Source organism: Antrostomus carolinensis, unplaced genomic scaffold, assembly GCF_000700745.2.
Source record: "Antrostomus carolinensis isolate BGI_N321 unplaced genomic scaffold, ASM70074v2 scaffold6504, whole genome shotgun sequence".
Taxonomy (NCBI): domain Eukaryota; kingdom Metazoa; phylum Chordata; class Aves; order Caprimulgiformes; family Caprimulgidae; genus Antrostomus; species Antrostomus carolinensis.
Window position 1 is genome coordinate 90,060 of NW_010310022.1, and position 20,481 is coordinate 110,540.

Below are 20,481 nucleotides of genomic sequence, written 5' to 3' on the forward strand. Positions count from 1 at the left end.
AAGTATCCCCCTGGACCCTTCTTGTCCCCAGGCTGAACAGCCCCAACTCTCCCAGCCTGTCAATGGTACTGTGATATCTAGCTATGATACTGTAACACACAGTCCTTATTTGGTTAAAATGGCTGACATTTTCTTAGGGACAGACTGGTTTGAGGTCCACCAGTTACTCCCAGCTCACCAGGAGTGGGACACACAGGGTGCTGGTGGGCTAAGGGAGATCTCTGGCTGCACCACTGGGATGCTGTCTGGGAAGCAGCTGGGGCTGTCTGGGGCAGTTCACTGTTTCCATCTGCTCCTGACAGAGGACATGAGGACAGCGTCCCTGGGAGCCACACACCCAGCAGAGATGGCCCTCAGCAGGGCTGCAGGCCACCAGCTCGGGGCACAGCAGTCCTCCAGCAGCCAGCAGAGCACCAGTCACAGCACCAGCCTGGGAAGCCCTTCCTCACCAACTGTGTTTTGTCAGATGTCTGTTTTGATGTCCTTTTCCTCATGAGAACCAGCCCCAACATACCCAAACAAGTTTTTCTGTTCCACAGTGGCAGTGTATTATATGATTTTACTGAGCTCTGGCTCCCATGATTTGGCAAGATGAACACCTCAACTATATACAAGACAGGTGAGGAGAAAATAATCAGTTGAGGAGACTCTGACTCTGTTCAGAGGGGAAACAGAGCAATTGCAGTGTATGCAGAGAAACTTGCAAAAGCCTTAACTGTCTGTTGAGCCCGGACAGTGCTTGAAGCAGCAGTGACAGACAGACCAAAGTACTTGGGTTGTCCTAGATCCCCGGTCACATTTTGTGCAGCCCACACTGAAGTCACAGTGGCCATTGCCATGCTGCTGTTGCCACATACTGACAATTGCTGGGGCTAATGCTGTGTGTCTTGCCTCTGGCTGCAAAATTACTGCAGAGTAAATGAGAATTCTTCCCAAATAATACTCTGTGAAGGACTAGTTCAAGCAGCTTCCTGTGGCCAAGATATTTTTTCTCAGCTTTTCCATATCGTATTGCAATTTTGAAAGACCTGTCTGTCACGAACCATCACAAGGACCAGGTGTTCTGGTGCAAGAGTTACAGATCAGTGGGTGTTTGTTCTCATGCTGCAATGTTCATACCTTACCTTTTGCTTCCCTGCTAAACCTGCAGGGCTCAGTGAAATTGTGCCTCACTGGTAGTTTGAAAGAAGTCATATATTCTTTTAGATCTGCAGGGAAAGCACTGGACATAGGCCATGGAACAGTAGACATATTAAAGCTGAAAACTGTACCAAACAGGACCAGCACCACCTAACTCTGTGGAAGGAAGCCTGACAGCTTCTCTCATGGACAACTTCTGCAGAGAAAGACAAGAGGGATCATTCCCTGGAGGCTCTGGTGTAACAGCACTTTGAGCTATTCTGAAGGCTCTGTTGGAGGACTTTATTGATGTTCAAGAGAGCCAGGGGACTGACCTGTTGATTTGGCACCTAACAGAAGTGCTCTTGTCCTGCTCTGCCACCAGCCCTAGGAAATGAAGGGTGCAAGTTGTAAAGTGGGGTTCAATTACCCCAAATATGACGTAAAACTTGCTTACTTGGCCTATCACTTATTTTTGAGGATTCCTTGACTCTGATGTTGAAGTTGTCTTTTGGAGGGAGTAGATAGTGGGACTTGCAAAGCTTAAGTTCTAACATTTATCATCATGGTAAAAGCTCAGCTGGTACTCTTTTGCACACTTTGTCACACTGGTTTGTCATTGGTTTTGGGGAGGGGTTTTTTGTTTGTTTTGGGGTTTTTCGTGGGTTTTATGTTTTGTTTTGGTTTTCTGTGGGGTTTTTTCTTATTGTAGCTAATTCCAAAGGAATAATAAAAAAGTACAGCACTGTGATGCTTCCACTGCTTAGCTCATACATATCTTTCATGCTGTTCAATTTACTCTGAAATTCTCACCTTTACTCTTGAAAAGCAGTGATTTAAAAAAAAAAAAAAAAAAAAAAAAAAAGAGATAAGTAAAAGTGAAAAGTGACAGAATATTGTATAAATAGTTGTGAAATACCTTGGCTATCTTTTATACATTTGAAAATAAAATTTAATTTTGCTGCTTGATGCTACTCCACATCCCCTTACCCAAATTCTTGTAGTCCCTTACCCACATCCTTGTAGTCCCTCTCACATATTTGGTTTCAGGGTACACAGCATACCAATCACACAATGAGATCTCCACCCCAAAAGAAAAACAAATGCACTCTGCATCTTACTTTTACTTGGCTCTGGATCCTGAAGCAAAATGTTTCATTCCACACTGGATCTTTGCAGTTCTTGATGGTTTTGGTCCGGACAGTCTCAGGGGAAGCAGTGGGCAAGGCCAGGTTTACATAGCAATCAGTTTGACTAACTGTATTTGAAAAGATATATTGTAACTAACAAATTACTATACATGTCTTAAAGTATAGCCTTATAGCACTGTATAGACAGGAAGCTGCAAAAAGGAGATATTGTTTCTATGACTTTTCTGACCAGTCCTTTTTCAATAGCACTCACTACTATTTGTTTCTCCCTCTGAGTGGAAGTTCTGGTCATTACCAGAGATTTGAAAAAGCTACTAGCTAATAAAGGAGAACTAGTAAGAAAAAAAATTGTTGAGCAAGTTTTACTTAACAAAACCCATTATTGATATGTCCCTTTTTTGTTGCAAATCAGCAGATCTCTGTGATGGAAAAGACAAAGTTTTATATTTTGAGAGAACCTTTTCAAAGGGCAAAATACTTACTTAACTCTTTAAGCATTTAGACAACAGGATAACTATGTCCTTTGCTCCTGAGAGGGGAACAGAAGAGCTAAAGAGGGTCTGGGTGTGAAGAGTCTTCCCTTTCTGGTCTGCTGCTCCCATGTAGTTGTTTCCCAATCCATGTAATGAGGGAGCAGACTGTCTCACCCAACATGAGATCATATCCCTTCATCATCAATAAATATACAATCTAGCAATGCACTTTTATGTTACTGATTTAAACTCTGAGCCTTGATAGTGAAGAAACCTCTAATTTCTTAGAAAGGTATTATCCTAACATAGCTTTGAACACAAGGTTACACAGTTAGTTACAAGTATAGTATTAAACCTACATAATACACAGGGGTTGCTTTGGGGTGGGCTCCCAGGAACTGCCCCCAGCCCCAAGCCAGGGCAAGCAGCCTCCCGGCCGGATTAGCACAGCTCTGCCGGGCAATGCTGAAGCAGGTGGATGAGATCTGTCTTAGGAATCACCAGACTTTTCAGCTGAGAGGCAGGTTGGGTATTTGTATGTTTGTACGATTAAATTTCCCTTTTGTGTGAGGACTTGATGCGTGTAGGGTGTTTGGGGGTTAGGATTCTCACTGATAGTGGTAAGAAGGTGATGGGGGTTTTGTCAGGGAGCCCTGCTGGACATCTGCTCCTGAGTGCATAAAAGAGCTGACGTCCCATGAACCTGTGGTAATAAACTGAGACCCTGAAAATAACACTGAAGAGTAGTGGGACTCGCTCTTTCTGCATTGTCATTCACCCTTTCCAGCCCTCCTTTTTGGAGCAAATCTGCTGTCCTTCAGTTGCAGACTCTCTTGGCAATTATCTTTAAACAACAGACTTCGTTTTTACCTACTGGGCAACTACAGCTGTCTCCAATGTCTCCAACTCTAAGAACTGGGTTTGTAATCACAGTAACAGGTCAGACTTGGGTGTAAGAACAGGCAGTTTGGTACTATGGGATACATGTTGAGTGGCAGCTCAACCAAATGGGTAACCTACTGGAAAAGGTCTCATGACTTGTTGGCTGTGATCCCAACTCTGCTCCAGCCTGAAAAGTCACTGTGTGTAATTGCTTCCATTTAAATTTATCTTGTTTCTCTATCTGAATTTCCCCATCAATAAAGCAGTGATAATGATCCTTTCCTCTTTTGTAACCTGCTTTGACATCTCATGATTAAAAGCGTTATACAAAAAATAACCACTATCATTAATATTTCCACATGATCCACAAGAAGAGAGTACCTTCTCAGTAATTATGTTTTTCTTTCTCCACCAGTCTCTTGGTTCTCATTCCACACTTTCTTTGAACTTGTGATGTTACCCATGTGGCAATGAGTAGGTATTGTTTAAAATAATTTGTGCAACTGGGTTATATATGATTTATCTTTCAAGTCTTCTGATACAGTCTGAACATGAAACATCTTCCAGTTTTTCAGCATGCATTTGATAGTTTCCCTCTTAGTGTTCATAGCAGGGAAGAACATTGCAATTGCAGATGCCTATAATTCTTGTAAGTAATATTAAGATATATTTAGAATTATTACTGCAATTTCAAAATGCAGAATATGTGCAATGTACTTCTAGATAACAATTTATTGGTCAAGGATGTTATATAATAATTTCTTGAGCTCTCTCCCCCACAATATTTTCTACAATTTTTACATTGATTTTTAATAATTGAAAAAGAAAATATTAATTTTGCCTAGTTACTTCCTCATGTGGTGCCAGAGAAGCAGGTAAGAGTGAGAATTTGTTTCTTCAGCAACTGTATCTGTCAGTTACAGACTACTGATACACAATGTTATAGAGAATTTGTTCATTTATGGTCTGGGATATCTCTTTGTTGTACATACTAGCTAAGAATCTTGATTTAGAAGACAGGCATTTGACATTTTCAGAGTATCAAAGAAGCCAGCTCTAAACGTGTGACTAATAATCTGGTATCTAGATAGAGCTATGTCAGGATCTCTGTTCAGTCCTCCATCCTCTCTGAACATAGTAGACCTACAGCCAACTTCAGAAGTTGGTCCAGTCTTTAGCAAGGCTGTTCAGCATTACGAGCAACAACAAAGTCCCACAAGCTGATGATCTACATGTAACACCAACTCAGTTAGTAATCAGTGAAGCCTCAGTCTCCACATAGCCCAAGAGAAGAATGCAGATAGACACAAAGATATTTGAATCTGAAAACAAGCAATTATAGCCAGGCCACTGCATGAAGAATAACAAATTATGCCCCAGAACTATAATGTTGCAGGACTTACCAGATAACTTATACATGCAACATGAATTTAGATAAGTTTTGGACCAAATCGCAAATACACAACGTTAAATGTAAGTGCGGGTGATGAGATTTATCACTGAGATCTCTTTGCATACAGTTCCAGCCCTGGACAGGAACAAGTGGATGCTCAGTGTCTTTCATGTTCCAGCTCTTCACACTCTTCCTCCCTCCACCATAAAAGGCTTTAACCATGACCAACTATTAAAATTAAACTTCTCCAGATTGAAGAGGATTGACTTAGCCTGGTATATGAGAAAGAGCTGGAAGAATTGAGTTTGCTAATTCAACAATAACGACTGACAAAGGACACGGTAATAGTCAGTTGTGTAATGTCCAAATGATTGACAGAGAGGGGGAAATAGTCACAGAATCACAGAATGTTAGGGATTGGAAGGGACCTCGAAAGATCATCTAGTCCAATGCCCTTGCCAAAGCAGGATCACCTACAGTAGGTCACACAGGAAGGTGTCCAGACGGGTTTTGAATGTCTCCAGAGAAGGAGACTCCACAACCTCTCTGCTCAGCCTGTTCCAGTGTCCTGTCACTCTTACAGTAAAAAAGTTTTTCCTTGTGTTTACATGGAACCTCCTATGTTCCAGCTTACGCCCATTGCCCCTTGTCCTACTGTTGGACATCAGTGAGAAGAGCCTGGTTCCATCCTCCTGACTTTCGCCCTTAATGATCAGTGACTCTGCACGGCCAGAGGGAAATAAACAAGGACCAATATTAGGAAAACTGCTCTAGCTCTAGGAGAGTTAGCTCTAGTGAGAGAGATTTTATACATTTTCTAGGTAACTCATTTCAGAGGATATTGGTACCCAGATATGTATCAGAGTGACAGAAAAGGTAAACTTGATCCTGCTTCTGGAGCAGAGAATCAGCCCCATGAACCTACAAAGGTGTCATATGGAATTGCTGCCATATAATGGCCATGTTTATGCTGGAAGGCAATAAACAGGACAATCATTTCACATCAATTATATTGCATGGAAACCAACTAACCTGTCTTCCTGCCAGCCTTGACTGTCAGGCAAGGAACTGATAGGACATCCTTATGCTGTACACCAGCCCAAGAGATCAGTTCCCAGATATCTGGGTGCTGCCTCCAAGACAAATGCAAACCTCCTCCTTTGACACATACAACGTAAGACAGCAAGCTCATTGGAAAAGTTGCCACCTTTCCTTTCCAAACACATACAGAGTCCAAGTTACAAGGCCTGAATCCATACCTAGAGTCTCCATGTACCATCCCAATATAATTTTCAAAAGGAAACAATACAAAAAGCGATACAATACAATACAGAGAAGCCCACAAACAGCTATGCTACAACTTCTGTCTTCCACCCCATCTCCTCCATGAAGAAACAGGGGATAAATTATGTTACCTAACTGGTATTTTGGGTACATGTGGCTGTTTTTGCAAGATTTTTACAGGCTAACAGAGACACAAGTGTCATTACAATACATTTACATATGCTCTCTTTTGGCAAAGTGGAACTAGAAATCATGCATTTCCATAGGTACACCCATTTTATACTTTTCACAAGCATTACCACTATTTCACTGTTCCCATTCTCCCAGTCTCAACAAGTAGAAACCAAAAAGCCATATATTTTTGGCCAAGAGGTATTAAGAGGTCAGCCTTTTTTCATTCTACCTCAGACCCTCCCACAGTGATTTGTGGTACCATCTCACATCTATCACTAGAAAAATATCTTCTAGAAAATTATTTCATTATAATTTAAAAATAAACTAGCTGAAAATTAAGTCTTGGCTAGACATCAATACTGTTGATGCAGACGCAGTGGGTAGTTAGAACTGCTGGGCATCTAAAGAAACCATTATCAAAGGGAAACATCATGGAAACAGACTTGGAAAGAGGCTGCAAGCAGTACACGGAAGTGCCTCAGATTTCAAAGAAAATGGGAGTGGGAACAAAATCAATATCAGAAGCAGCTGAACCAATAAATAAACATCCGCAAACACTGTCTTCAGAAAGTGTTACTAAGAATGTTATTCACTCAGTAAAGGAATATAAACAAAAAAAGTCTTTAACATTTAGCTAAAATGAATATATTTTTTGCCTTAAACATCATTATTTTGACTCAGAAATGCCTCTGACATCCTTTAGAAAAACATGTAGTTATGGTACTTTTTCTTGTATCCTCCTCCAGGATTTTGCCTAAAAAGCAGGACCAATACATCCTGGAAGGTGTAATTTTGTGCTGGAACTGAGGTTAAGATGCAGCACTGACAGTGCACTGCTGCGGTAATTCTGATTTTAGTCTTTTGCTTGAGACACAGAGTTTTGAAATCAAAATTTTTCTACTGAATATATAAATTTTACAGCGGGGACACCTCTCCTATATATCTTTTATTTCAAGTAAAATTTGGTACTGAATGGTAAGCTACCAAAAAGCTGTAGCTCAGTATAACAGCGAGAACAAGGTCACCTGACTGGCATGAGGTGTTCCTCTTTCACTGGGTTTGGTGTATCTCAAAACCAGAAAATATTTGTAAATATGATGTGTGAGGTTAAAAATATCCCAAAGTCACACATACAGGAAGCACCTAGCACTGATAATCCATAGGAATTTACTATAGAATCTGTACATATTTAAAAAATAGATACCTGTAGGTGTTCTTTGGTTTTTTATGGTGAGGATAGAAGAGTCATGCCTAAGTAAACAGCATGGAAATAATGAAGCACGTCATTATAACTAAGTAACAAAAGTAGGTTACAATAACTCACTTCATTCCCTCACTGAATGGTTTGCAGCAGCCAACATGAAGGTAAAGACATGGATGCCAATAAGTTAATTTGGTAAGAAAAGTTCCATAACATACCAGAACAACTCACTGGAAGCAAGAATATTTACACCAAATCGGTCACCTAGTGCTTGAGAATTCAGCCCGAAGTCTGTAAACACCAGTCACCGTTTTGTGAACTGAATTTTGGACCTACAGGGCATAATGCACAGGTGAAGATTACAGTTGAATTGTTTTGGTCTGTAAGTTAAAGAAAGAATTCATTCAGCCTGGATTAAAAGCTTACATTGCAGCAATGGTTCATCCTGACATAAATACTATGATTTGGATGCGTTGCCAACACGCGCTTTGCTTTTGGCAGCCAAGCCTTCACATTTTATACTTCTTTTCTACAAAGATGTCACCATCAGATTCCTTCACATCGAAGTAAGCCACAGATAAATTCACAGCCTGCAGATGGTGTTTTATCACAAGACTACAACTAATCCTATTTTCACAGTGAAATTAAATGAGCTCACATTCTGGCTAGAGTCATCCAGGACTCCCAACTGATTTAGAGCAACCTTTCTGCAAGTAAGAATTAAGTAAAGCATTAAGATATATCTGACTTACAAGGAGCATTTATACCCAAGACCCCTTTTGTCTACTTTTCATTCTTGAACTGAGAGGGAACTCTTTAAGAAAGGGTAAAGAGTGGTCCTGAACAAATAGGAAAAGGTAGAATTGAATTTGAATTGAATTTGAATTGAATTTGAATTTGAATTGAATTTGGTCTTTGCTAGACCAAATTCAATTCAAATGCCAATTCAAAAAGATTGTCAGTTTAATAGCAGAATATGATGCAAGCACCAGCACCAAAACTTGTGAATGAATCCTTCTTTTAACTTTCACTGTCTACTACTGCAACACTACTTTATTGGCTCCTGCTGAAGATAGTGTCATACAAAGTGCCCATGAGAAAAGCCATAGTCTCACATGGAAATTCTTATGTGTCTTTTCAGCCATGAAGACTATCAGAGCTGTGTCAAATCTAGCCTCTCTACTTGGCCTCCCACATAATAGCAAATCATGTCTGGGTTCCTGGTCATTATCTACAAGGTAATCAATGTCCTCAGTTCAGCAAAATGGTTGCCTGAAGCTCCTCTCTGGAGACCATTGCTGATAAAGGTCCTCTAGCTCTGTGAATCTCACCTGTGGGCAAGGCTTTCCTTGGCACTGCTCTGAGTCTTCAGAATAAACCTCCATGAGGACTAAGACATACCACAGGCCTTATCACATTGTGCTTTTTGCATACAGCTCACTTCAGCAGCACACTTAACTCATCTAGACGTGTGAAAGAACACTAAGAGAGCATAGATGCATAAAACACAACAGACCTCTGCTCAGAGGGTACGGGAAAGAATGACTCATGATTACAGGTATCAGTCATACTGCTTAATGCATAATTGGATGAACTGCAGATACTGCTGTCTTAATGAAACTGGAACAATCAGGACAGAACTAGAACAGATTCTGCAGGTTCATTAACAGCGTATAAGAAAAAAATCTATTGGGAATCAATGAACAAAAATGCACTTCAATGTATTTTTCACAATAAATTACCAAAGATAAGAAGCTGTACCTTCTTCTCATCAAAGGAATACCTCAAATATCCTAAAAGAAGTCCTGCAATAAGTAAATGTCTGTATCAATCTTCATATTCTTTATGAACTCCTTTAAATGTCACACATGAAAACTGACTCCACTGTAAACACAGATCTGCTGATATTCAATCTGTGTTTTCTCTTCAGTGTCAAGCAAAGTACATTTTGGTTTTAAACTCAACACATTGTTGTGCAACAATAAGCAGGATATAGAGTAAAATATGGCCCTTATTAAGGATGATAAAAAATGCCAAGGTACAATAACTTTAAAGAAGATGTTGGAGACTGTAAGCATGGGAAAAGGCAACGTTTAGCTTAGTTTCATAAGTGGTGAGAAGGTGCTATACAGAAAGCCTATTCAGAAATCAAAGTGCACACTTCATCATCATTATCTGGTGACATCTGCTGAATTTACTTACATAGGTTTTAAAGAAAGAGCGTGCTAGTGTTGTCCTGTGTTATTTATTAGCGCAGCACTTCATGAAATGTGTCTCAGCTCTTGCAGAAACATCCATCCAGATCTGCCAGAACATTCCCAGTGCAAAATAGAAAATCATGTCCTGAGCAGAGTCTGCCACTGCCTTTTATGCCTGCAAGCCAATTGACAGAAGAGGAGTGAAGGGTCATGAATTGCTTCATCAACCCATGTCCTCTCAAATCACTGTGCAGTTCTATATTGCTGCCATCATCACCAGTTCATTCCAGCCTCTTCTCCACCCAGGCTTCTCCCTTGCTCATTTCCATTGCCTCCACCCTTTTCAAACCAGTTTTAAAACAGGTTCTGACATTTTAAAATATTATAAAGCATTTAAAAAACTGTTTCAACCACTTGTTGACTAGAAGCCTCCTCTGAAGAAGAGGATAATTAAGTCTACTAGGGACATGTAGCACCATTACAAAAAGCTTTAAAGATCATCCCTGTTCAGTGAAGGACAACAGCTGCAATATCACCTGTGCTGGTACAGTATTAGAGCATGGTAGCTGCTCTCACCTTTACCTTTGAGAAAGAGATGAGCCTACCATTCATCTAAGGTCATTGTCCCCTTTCACCAGTCCTTCAGCAAGTAATCAGTTTGTCCTCCTAAAGCCCCTGTGAGGCTTCTAATGCCCTTGCTGCAGCCCTTGCTTTAGATATGAGGAACTAAGGCTTTGAGCAACCTCATTTTCTCCAAGACTACACCAAGAGTCTGGAGGAAGTCATGGGGTAACATCACACATGATACTTTTAACTGCAAGAACAGCTTTTTGTTCTCATACCCAGAAGCCAGCATGGCTGCAAGAAGATGCATGTGTACCTACATACAATCCAATGATATCTAGCAGCAGAGATGCAATTATTTCCACACCTCTAAGGACATGCCCTGACCAAGATCTCTAAACAAATAACATGTTAATGATCCCCTCGATTATACATAGCATTGTCCTTTTTAGTGGCAGCTTCTGCTGCTGTGAAGGCACAGCCCAGGGTTTTCATCTCCACACTCCTTAGCATGTATACAATACAGCTGTATACCATACAATATACACTATGCTCTATACAATACACTTCATCTTCGTGTTTCTACCAACAACACATTAAGGACTTGAGAAAGGGGAAAATTTGGAACTAACCTCTTAACTCAAAATAGGTGATCTGAGGGAAACTGTTTTGGCACATGTTTAGATGGTAGCAATGAACTGAGGAAGAGTGAGAGCAGAGTTGGGTATCATGAGTGGTTAAAACCAAACAGAAGATTGAATGGAAAGGAGCAGATATTATTAAAACTGCAACTGTGAAGTTGCTTCACATTGTATTCACTGAGATTATCCATTAATTTCTTATTCACGTGATTAACTGTGGTTATGACTTTGTTATTATAAACACCAGTCAGGACCAGGGCTCCATTTTGTCAGGTACCTTAGTAGTTATGCAATTAGATCTTTATGTTGATCTAATCACCTTACAATTACAGTAAGAAAAGCCCTGCTTCAGGATATGACATCACAGGGAGGAGCTTCTGATGATTAACAGTTGATTTTATACCTGTTTATTTAAGTTTCTTAATCAGTTAGGAAATCCTTGTTTACAGGCCCTGTTGCAACTTGGCAGCTATCTGCATAACTACTTCTCTGTCTTTGTTCAGATTCCTCTTGCCAAACTGCTTTTAGGATTTCTCTCTTTTAATGCAAGCACAGACTGTCTGAGGAGCCAGCAGCATCAGGAACTCAGATGAGATGCCCTGCAAAGACACCAGTCCTCTTTTTGACACAACCATGCCCCAGGATTTTTCTCAAACATGGCAAAAGTCAGTGACCACATTCATTTCAAGAGCAAAGGGATCTCACCCTAAAGCAAACGTACCGTTAGCGCTGGCCAGCCCAGATAGCTGCCTGCTGGTGTTGCCCATGCTACCTGCCCACACCCTTTGCACGAAGATCACTGTTGCCTCCTTGCACCAGTGATACAGCCAGAGATAAAGGTGAGAAGAAGTATACATAACATTTTGAGTGCATGTCTTCAACCAGTCCTTTCTGCACACAATTGTTTCCTTTAGAGAACATGGCAATGAAAGTGAATTCGTTACTATGATGGTGTTACACAGGAATTAGGTGATATAAGGAAAAAAAGCACTAATACAGCTTTTCAGCTTTTAAAATCAATGGCCAGTGTAGTACTGGGAGTTTGCTATGAAATTACACAGCAGCAAGGCCCAGATTTAACAAGACCCAGATTTAACATCCTAGCGAAACTTAAAGAGAAGCCTAAAGCTCTGTCTAATGAGAATGCTGATTGAGATTACTTTGTCCTACTTAAAAAAAAAAAAAAAAAAGAAAGAAAAGAAAAGAAAAAGTAGCTGTAGATCATTTCAGTAAAAGCTTTCTGGAGCCTGGGACTTTGATAAATACAAAGTAGAGTAAGTCAATATTTTTGAATACTTTTTTTTGTCTCTTAAAGGGAATATTTCTGTGAAATACATGCATGTAGAAGATGGTACTTTATACTTCACTAGTAGCCCATGAAACAAACAGGTTTCTCTCCCATAGGTGTCAATTTGCAGCATGGAAGGTATTTTTTTTCCCTCCTGGAAGACCAGGGAACCCTGCCACTGAGAAAAGGGCCATGCTAAACCAGATCTGCCAGCTGTGTGAGGCAGCCCATGCCCTGCAGTAACTGCAGCAGCAGCCTCTGGGAACAGCGAGTGCCTGGTCTGCTCCAGCGGGACTGTGCACAGTGAAGCAGGTCTGGACAGCCACGCTGAAAACAAGATTTGCTCTGGGGAATTTACACAGCATGGGTCTGGTTCTTGTTATAATCGGCACACGGGGTGAAATGCAGTGGTACATGGCCAACAGAGAAGGCACTCCAGAAACTCTGCCATGGTTTAACCATGGAAATGCAGAGCCCTGCATGAAGGTGGCTTCAAGGGGCCTTCAAAGGCTGCAATGAAGAAATTGGGTCAAAACAACTCCATGCAATGCCCCAGGTTTGGGGAAGAGTGGCTGGAAAGATGCCTGGCAAACAAGAACCTGGGATTGTTGGTCAATAGCTGGCTGAGTATGAGCCAGCAGTGTGCTCGGGTGGCCAAGAAGGACAAAAGCATCCTGGCCTGTATCAGCAATAGTGGGGCCAGCAGGAGTAGAGAGGTGATCATTCCCCCATACTCAGGACTGGTGACACTGCACCTTGAGTTCTGTGTTTAATTTTGGGCCCCTCACTACAAGAAAGACATTGAGGTGCTGGAGCATGTTCAGAGAAGGGCAACAAAGCTGGTGAGGGGCCTGGAGAACAAGTCTGATGAGAAGCAGCTGAGGGAACTGGGGTTGTTTAGCCTGGAGAAAAGGAGGCTGAGGGGTGACCTTATTGCTCTCTACAACTACCTGAAAGGAAGTTGTACCAAGGTGGATATTGGTCTCTTCTCCCAAGTAACAAGTGATAGGACAAGAGGAAATGGTCTCAAGTTGCACCAGATTAGATATTAGGAAAAATTTCTTTACTGAAAGGGTTGTCAAACATTGGAACAGGCTGCCCAGGCAAGTGGTGGAGTCACCATCCCTGGAGATATGTAAAAGAGATGTAGACATGGTGCTAAGGGACATGGTTTAGAGGTGGACTTGTCAGTGTTAACAGTTGGACTCGATGATCTTAAAGGTCTTTTCCAACTTAAATGATTCTGTGACTCTATGATTCTAAATGGGTGGGGGGACTTGAAGATGAAAACTATGCCCTCTTCCAGTGATCTTGGCTGATGAACTAACCCTCAGAAAACAAGGGGTTTGCAACTATCAATGCCTTCTCACATATGGGAAGCTTTCTGAAAGTCAATCTCTACTACATCAGCTGACAGGGAAAATAAGGGAAGATCATGGGAAGTCCCTGGATGGCAGAATGAAGTCAAGGCTTTTCAGCAGTGATTTCTGCCGCTAGAAGGATAAGGCATTGAGATTGCATCAAAGGTTTTTGTGACATGGAAACCAGAGGCTGGACAAAGACTGTTGTTGATGCATAGAGTTTAAGTAGGTTCAAGACCAGCCCAGAGGTGTTGCTGCATTCATAGAAAAACTGTATTTGGCCTGGGACTTTACCAGCTCTAAAGTGATCAAAAGCTGGGAGAGCACATTGTGCAGAGTGCACTCTGTACTTTACTCTCATACTTCCCACCAGGCACTTGCCTTTGTCTGCTCTCAAACATGGGACAGGAGAGACCTTTGGGACCGTGCTCATGTCCCTGTGCACTGTACTGAGGGTGCAGGAACATGGAGAGCCCAGGCACCTCAGCTTGTGACCCACTCCCGATGCTGACAATGGCTCCTTATTTTGTCAGTGCCTCAAGTAAGCCCTGTTAGGAGATCAATATCCTATGGGTAATTAAACACTTCTCTTCAAAACCTCCACATACCATCCTACACAGTTGCAGGGAAATAGCACAGTCCAGGCAGTGAATCCAGATTTTGCAGAAATGGTGGATGCATTTATGAAGGTTTGTGACAGCCACAAAGCTTTCACAGTTTTAAAGCAAGAGGTAGCTGCATTCATGCAGCTTTTAATGAGAAGTTTTCTGATGTTTTTGGAATAAATTAAAGGGAGCAGTTTTCTTTGTTTAGGAGCTAACCCTAACTAATATGCAGAAAAGGCCTTTTCAGGCATTTCTGCTGCCTGTGCAAGGCAAAGAAGAGAAAAAAGAGATGTCCGTAACTATTTAACTAGCAATGTAAGTATATAGACCTCCCCAAATAATAACATCCTGAAACCGGGCCTAGTGTTTTCCCATGACACTGAGAAAGACAGTCTGGTTTCCTGTCCAGCGTAAAGTGATCTGAAATATATAAATGTAAAAGCCCTTGTTGGTGTCCAAATGCCAAGCATTTTGGGTATAGCAATTAAATGCAAACACTACTTTTGATGCAGGAGTCAGACCTCTGAGCCACAGACCTCTTGAACCACAGATCTGTTGGGAGAGTGAGGCAGGAAAAAGCATGCTTCAGTGTTTGCCTTGCCCAAAAGCATTTATTATAGGCCAGTTCTAGGGACAGACTGTTGATCCACATGAAATTTTGGACTCATCTGGTGTCACAATTCTGACAACTTTTGACAGGGAAGTTTTAGCCAAACTCAAAAATGCCCAGAAATTGCAACAGTTTTTAATTAGGAATGATATGTATTACTCAGATTGCAGATGCCTGATAACCTAAATAATGTGGGAGCAAATCCTTCTGATTCATGAGTAAGCCTTATTCCTGTTAGATTTCAACACACATCAGTAGCCTAATTCTTGTTATTATGCTCACACTGTGTACAAATACAACCTTTTGTCCGACACAAAGGGGAAAGGTCAGGAGATCATGATTATAGATGATTGCCACAGCTATCCTATAATAAAAAAAACAAGCCCTGTATTATATGATACGTGCAAGATCTAAGGAGGCATGGACATTGTGGATAGCAGTTCCTCTGCACAAGGAGGACACTTCAGCTGCGCAGTGCCACAGCTGAAGGAAAGCAAAGTGTACTTATCTTTGACAGGTGGTCTTCCAAAAACCACAGCTTGGTCTAATCAGACTCTAACTCCAGCAAAGCAATGATAGTTCTTTGCAGTTTTAATTACTTCTGTGTCATCTTTCAACTCTCTGTCCTCATCTCTGTCTCTCTTAAGAACTTTAAATTGTACAGAAATAGTGATTGAAACAAATAAATGTAGTGGAAAATAGAGTATTTTCCTAAAATGTATTTTGAGACAAATATATTTCAAATATTTACAAATATTTGAATAAATACATTAATTACATTACAAATTCATCCCCACAAAAATATTTAAAAAAAATCACTTTTGAGCATAGACTAGTCTTGGGAAAGTAAACACAGAAATACAGATATGTAGGCCTAACAAGTTATCTTTCTTTTCTTCTTAAATCATTGCTGCTACATTCAAGTGACTCTCTTCATGTGCAATAAAATGAATAGTTTGGGATTCCGCACTTTGCTTTCAAAGTCTCCACTTACCTCACTGCCCATAAATGCACTTCAGCTTCAACCACCTTGAGCTTGGTGTAGACTACAAAGTGAACTTTGCTGTACACGCCAATACCTCTCTCTTCCATGACAGAGTTTTTTAACAGGTACCTTTGGATCTCTTCCTCTGAGGAATTCTCTCATTGTTTAGGTGTTAAAACCTCTCTGCACAACGTTTTTGTCAAGAATGGAAAGGCCTCCACATAAAGGTTCCTACTACGCTCTCACACAGGTTTTCTAATTCAATTTAATGCTTTTTAACACAGTCTCATTTCTTGTGATGTGTATCACACCACGTGGCACGGCTTCACTAACAAAATTAAGTGTGCTGACAGAGCATACACGTAGGGTACAGACAAATCTCACTGTCTCTCTGCTGTGCCACTTGTAACTTGCTCCTGTTTTTTGGAGGGAAGATAAAATGTCATGCTCTGTTGCACGATAAAGAAAGGCAACTGGCATGGGGAATGGACAATTTTCCTCCTTTCAGACCCTGGCACCTAGCACTGCTTCTTCTGGCTCTTGCCAGCAAAGACCTTCCTCCACATCTGCCTTTGGAAGTAAATCTCCAGTGTTATAGATGTTTAAGCAGCCAAACATCTGCTCAAAATGAAGATAAAGATAGAGTAATAAAAGATAAAGAGCTAAGATAAATAGCTATGGATTTCTGGGAGTTCTTTGGTCTTTAAGAATTTCCAATCATTATAAAATGCTGAGAAAGAAATAAACATCCTTGATTTTAAGGCCAAGATGTAGATATTTGGTTATCAGTTCTGCAGGTGCTTATCTTGATACTGTTGGCTGTCAGGGCAATTTAGACATTCCCTTGGACTGGTAGCTTTTATGCCAGAAAATAGCTCAGCTGAGACTAACAGGACAAAGAGGGAACTGAACCACCCTTTCATTCTTCTCTGAAGACATGCTGTTTTCAAGAGAAAGCAATATTCCTTTGCTAGGCTCAACAGCAGAAAAGCAAGAACTGAATAGTAATCCCCCATGGAGGCAAATACTGTTGCTGAGTTCACTTAGTCTTACTTAATACACAAAGGTTCATGTTCGCTTGCTTTCCATTGTATTCCTGCTTTGTTCTTTCTCTCTGAGGCAGACATTTGAGTTGACCTTCAGCTTGCTTTCTCCTACCTGAGTAATTGCTGAGATTTTTCTCTCATCACTTCCACTTCCATCCATTCCACCAAGTCCCCAGAAATATTTCTATGGTACTGATTTTGCCTTGAAAGTCTAGTATTTTGAATACATTTCAGTAAACATTTGACAGAAAAAAATTGTTTGAAAATTAGATATGTAATATTCTTCTTTGATTTGGGTCTTTTTTCTTTGAAGCAAATAGAAATTCAGAGGTGCCTGTATGTATTCCTGGTATCTTCAAGAAACAGGTAGGTACAGAAGACAGTAACAAAGCTCCCATATTACCCCACAGGCTCTGGCAGCTACTTGACATCAGTGCTGGCATTTTTGTTGAGAAACAGAGGTGCAGCCTGCATCTCAGTGCTTCAAAAGCTGCAACTGAGAATTAACAGCTGACTTTGTCAACAAAACTGGCTCTGAAGCTTGTTAGCAGTTAAGATACCCTGCAGTACAACACAATAGATCTTGAATCTTTCCACCAACAGTAACATTCTAGAAAATGAAAGATACTGTTTATACAAAACTGTGTTCTAAGAATAGTCCAAATTCAAATATGCATCAACATTTGAAACCATGGTGACACTTCATACACAGATACGAGTTACAGTGCCTGCTTATATTCTCTACTTTCATAACTGAATTTCTGGGAACCACAAGGAAAGACTTTGATACTTACACAGATCTGCTTTTCTCAGATTTCTCATTCTTATGATTTTCACAGAGAGTGAGCAGCATGGGGATTCTTCACTCTGCAGAAAAATGACAAAGTTATTAGCTGCATGAATATTAAATTGTTTATACTTCATAAAACATATTCTCCTACAAGTGTGTGTTGCAATTTTCAAAGCCATGTGGCAAAATTGGAAGATGAACTACTTGCTTTGGAAGTTAAAACCATGTCTATGTAGAGTTAAAAAAGGAGGCGGAAAAAAAGGAAATATTCCTCTGTGTGTATACGTCACTGATGGAAGAAATAACATTAAAATGGATAAGGTAGTAAAATGGTTTTAAATAAAATTTATGTTTGCATTACATGAGAGGACATTTTAAATTAATTAAAATAAGTCTTTATCAATAATTAAGCTGGAAAAATAAGCTAGCAAAAAGCTAGAGTGCATGAGAAGCATCGCTGCTAAACATCTGTAGCCAAAGATAAAATAAGTTTAATTCTCTTGAACAGTCAAAATTTCACAGGGAAAGTAGATTTTTTTTCAGATAACTTCATTTAGTAAAAATTCCAACTTTCCATTTAAAATCTTTTTCAGGAAATTTTCCCAGAAATGGTGAAGAGCAAATACATGAAAGGTTGGGAGGTGTTCAGCTATTCTGGTCAGGAAGAGGAGAATGAGGGGATACAAAGAACTGCTGGGAAACAGAAACAATCCATGGTAAAATGTATAAACATGACGCTGTGGATTTCAATGTCTTAACTATGTTCAAAAGCATCAGGACCCCAGAGGAAAATGAAACTGTTCAGTGAGTGAGGCACCACCAGCACAAATGCAGCAGAATGTACATGAAAGAAAACAGCTTAGGAAGAGATGTTAATGAAACTTCCCCACCCAAACCAGATGCTGAATATTTGCAAAAATGACTATTAGCAGAAATGTCAAGCACAGAAGGAAAGATGAATAACTAGACATAACCAAAACAAATTATAAATTATTGCAGACTTTAGTACCTGAAACTTTAACTATTGCTTTACTGGAAGTCATTACTTAATCACTCTCCCACTCTCTGCTAGCAACATGACTCCATTAAATCCCTTTAGGGGGATTAGGTCACTTCTTTTTCCAGTTAGGAATGGACGCAGTTTAGAAGTCAGATACAAACTCCCCTGTCACTCTTGAGTTATGGTAAGTTGACCATGGTTTGTATTGCATGTCTCACTCCACAACAGAAGGGCATATTTTAATGTCTTCTGTCTGGATTAACATTCTGTATGGAGGAACTTTCCTGCCCCCCATCTCCAAGAAGCCTCTACTTTTTCTCATGAAGTTGTTTTGGTGGTTAAGGGCAAGGAGAAGAATAGAGAGGACAGTCCCATTCCTTACTTTGTACATGCAATTCCACAAAAAGATCATTGCCAAACTCTATTCATTACTCTCCCCTCCTTCCAAAAGGATAAACCTATAGACCTTTAGATAAACCTGTAGACTTTTAGTGGTTTTTTAACCAGTTTGGTTAGACATTCAAGGTTTTTATTTGTTAAACCCTGGGGATCCCTCATGGGAGGTCTCCAAGCATCAATGCACACTACACTAACACTCATCCATGTTATGCAAGGAAGCTCTATAATCTCCATTCTACAACAGGAGAAGTGAGACAGAGAATGATTAGATAACTTGCTTATAGTCAAACAGCAGGTTAATTTCAGAGCTGAGAAGAGGACAGAGTATGTTGACTCCCTGGACCCCAACAGGTAGTTTGAGAGCTTTCCATCCTGATTATGTTCCAAAAAAAAGTGGTAATAAAAAAATAGTCTCAGAGATTGTGGACAAAGGCAGATCAAGACTGTCTTGTGTGTCAGTCATGCACAAATATCAAACTAGGACCATCTTTGTGTTCATGATTAATTATTGTTTTTAGTCAGTGACCTTCCTGTGTACACCACTACCAGGTGGCTACTAGCACAACTACCTGGGCACAGTGTATAACTATACTCATAGCTGGCAGATGCTACACTGCAGAAAAGCCCAACTTACATAATGCTTACATCAAACCACAGATTCAACCCAAATGCACCACAAACTTCTGTGAGGCACCTCAGACCACTTGCCAGACTCCACATAGATCATCCACTGTGGCTGAGCTTTCCTCCAGTACCAAAAGTGCCTCCACGGGGCAACCAGTATCAGCAAAGCTATCAGTCATCATACGTAAATAAGTAAATACATACATTAATTTGGACTAACAGCTCCCAAGCCCTCTTCTAGGCACCAGAATCCCAGTCAGAAACCCACTTCAGGTCACCTTCTGCTTCTCATGAATTATGTTCTGAATTTTTGCACTCTTACCTCATCAGCACTCCAGTACGATCCCATCGTGCTCCAAACTGCATACAAGTCAGATACGGATGTCACCTCACTGTTAGAGACAGCAGCTGGCAGTGACACACGAAGTACCTCTGCAAACTTTAAGGAGGCACTTGCTGAAGAGCAAGTGGCTTATCCAAGCCACACCTCCTTCTTCATTGACTGAAAGGGAAAGTATGAAGAGAGAAGGGGCAGGAATTTGCTGAGTTTATCTGATAGCTAAACATCTATTTAGTGTGTTGGGGGAAGGGTGTACACACCAAGATGCCAAGAGTTATTAGCAATTCAAGATAAGGGAGTGATAACACACAACGCTTATGCATGGATATGTATGACTTGGCAGCCTAAGCAAT

General features: G+C 40.6%; 1 pseudogene; it reads right to left on the reverse strand.

The window, feature by feature from the left end:
- Nucleotides 1–20,137, reverse strand: part of LOC104523614 (cytosolic phospholipase A2 epsilon-like) — a 37,127-nt pseudogene extending 16,990 nt beyond the window's left edge.
- Between the last annotated feature and the right edge of the window lie 344 nt (nt 20,138–20,481).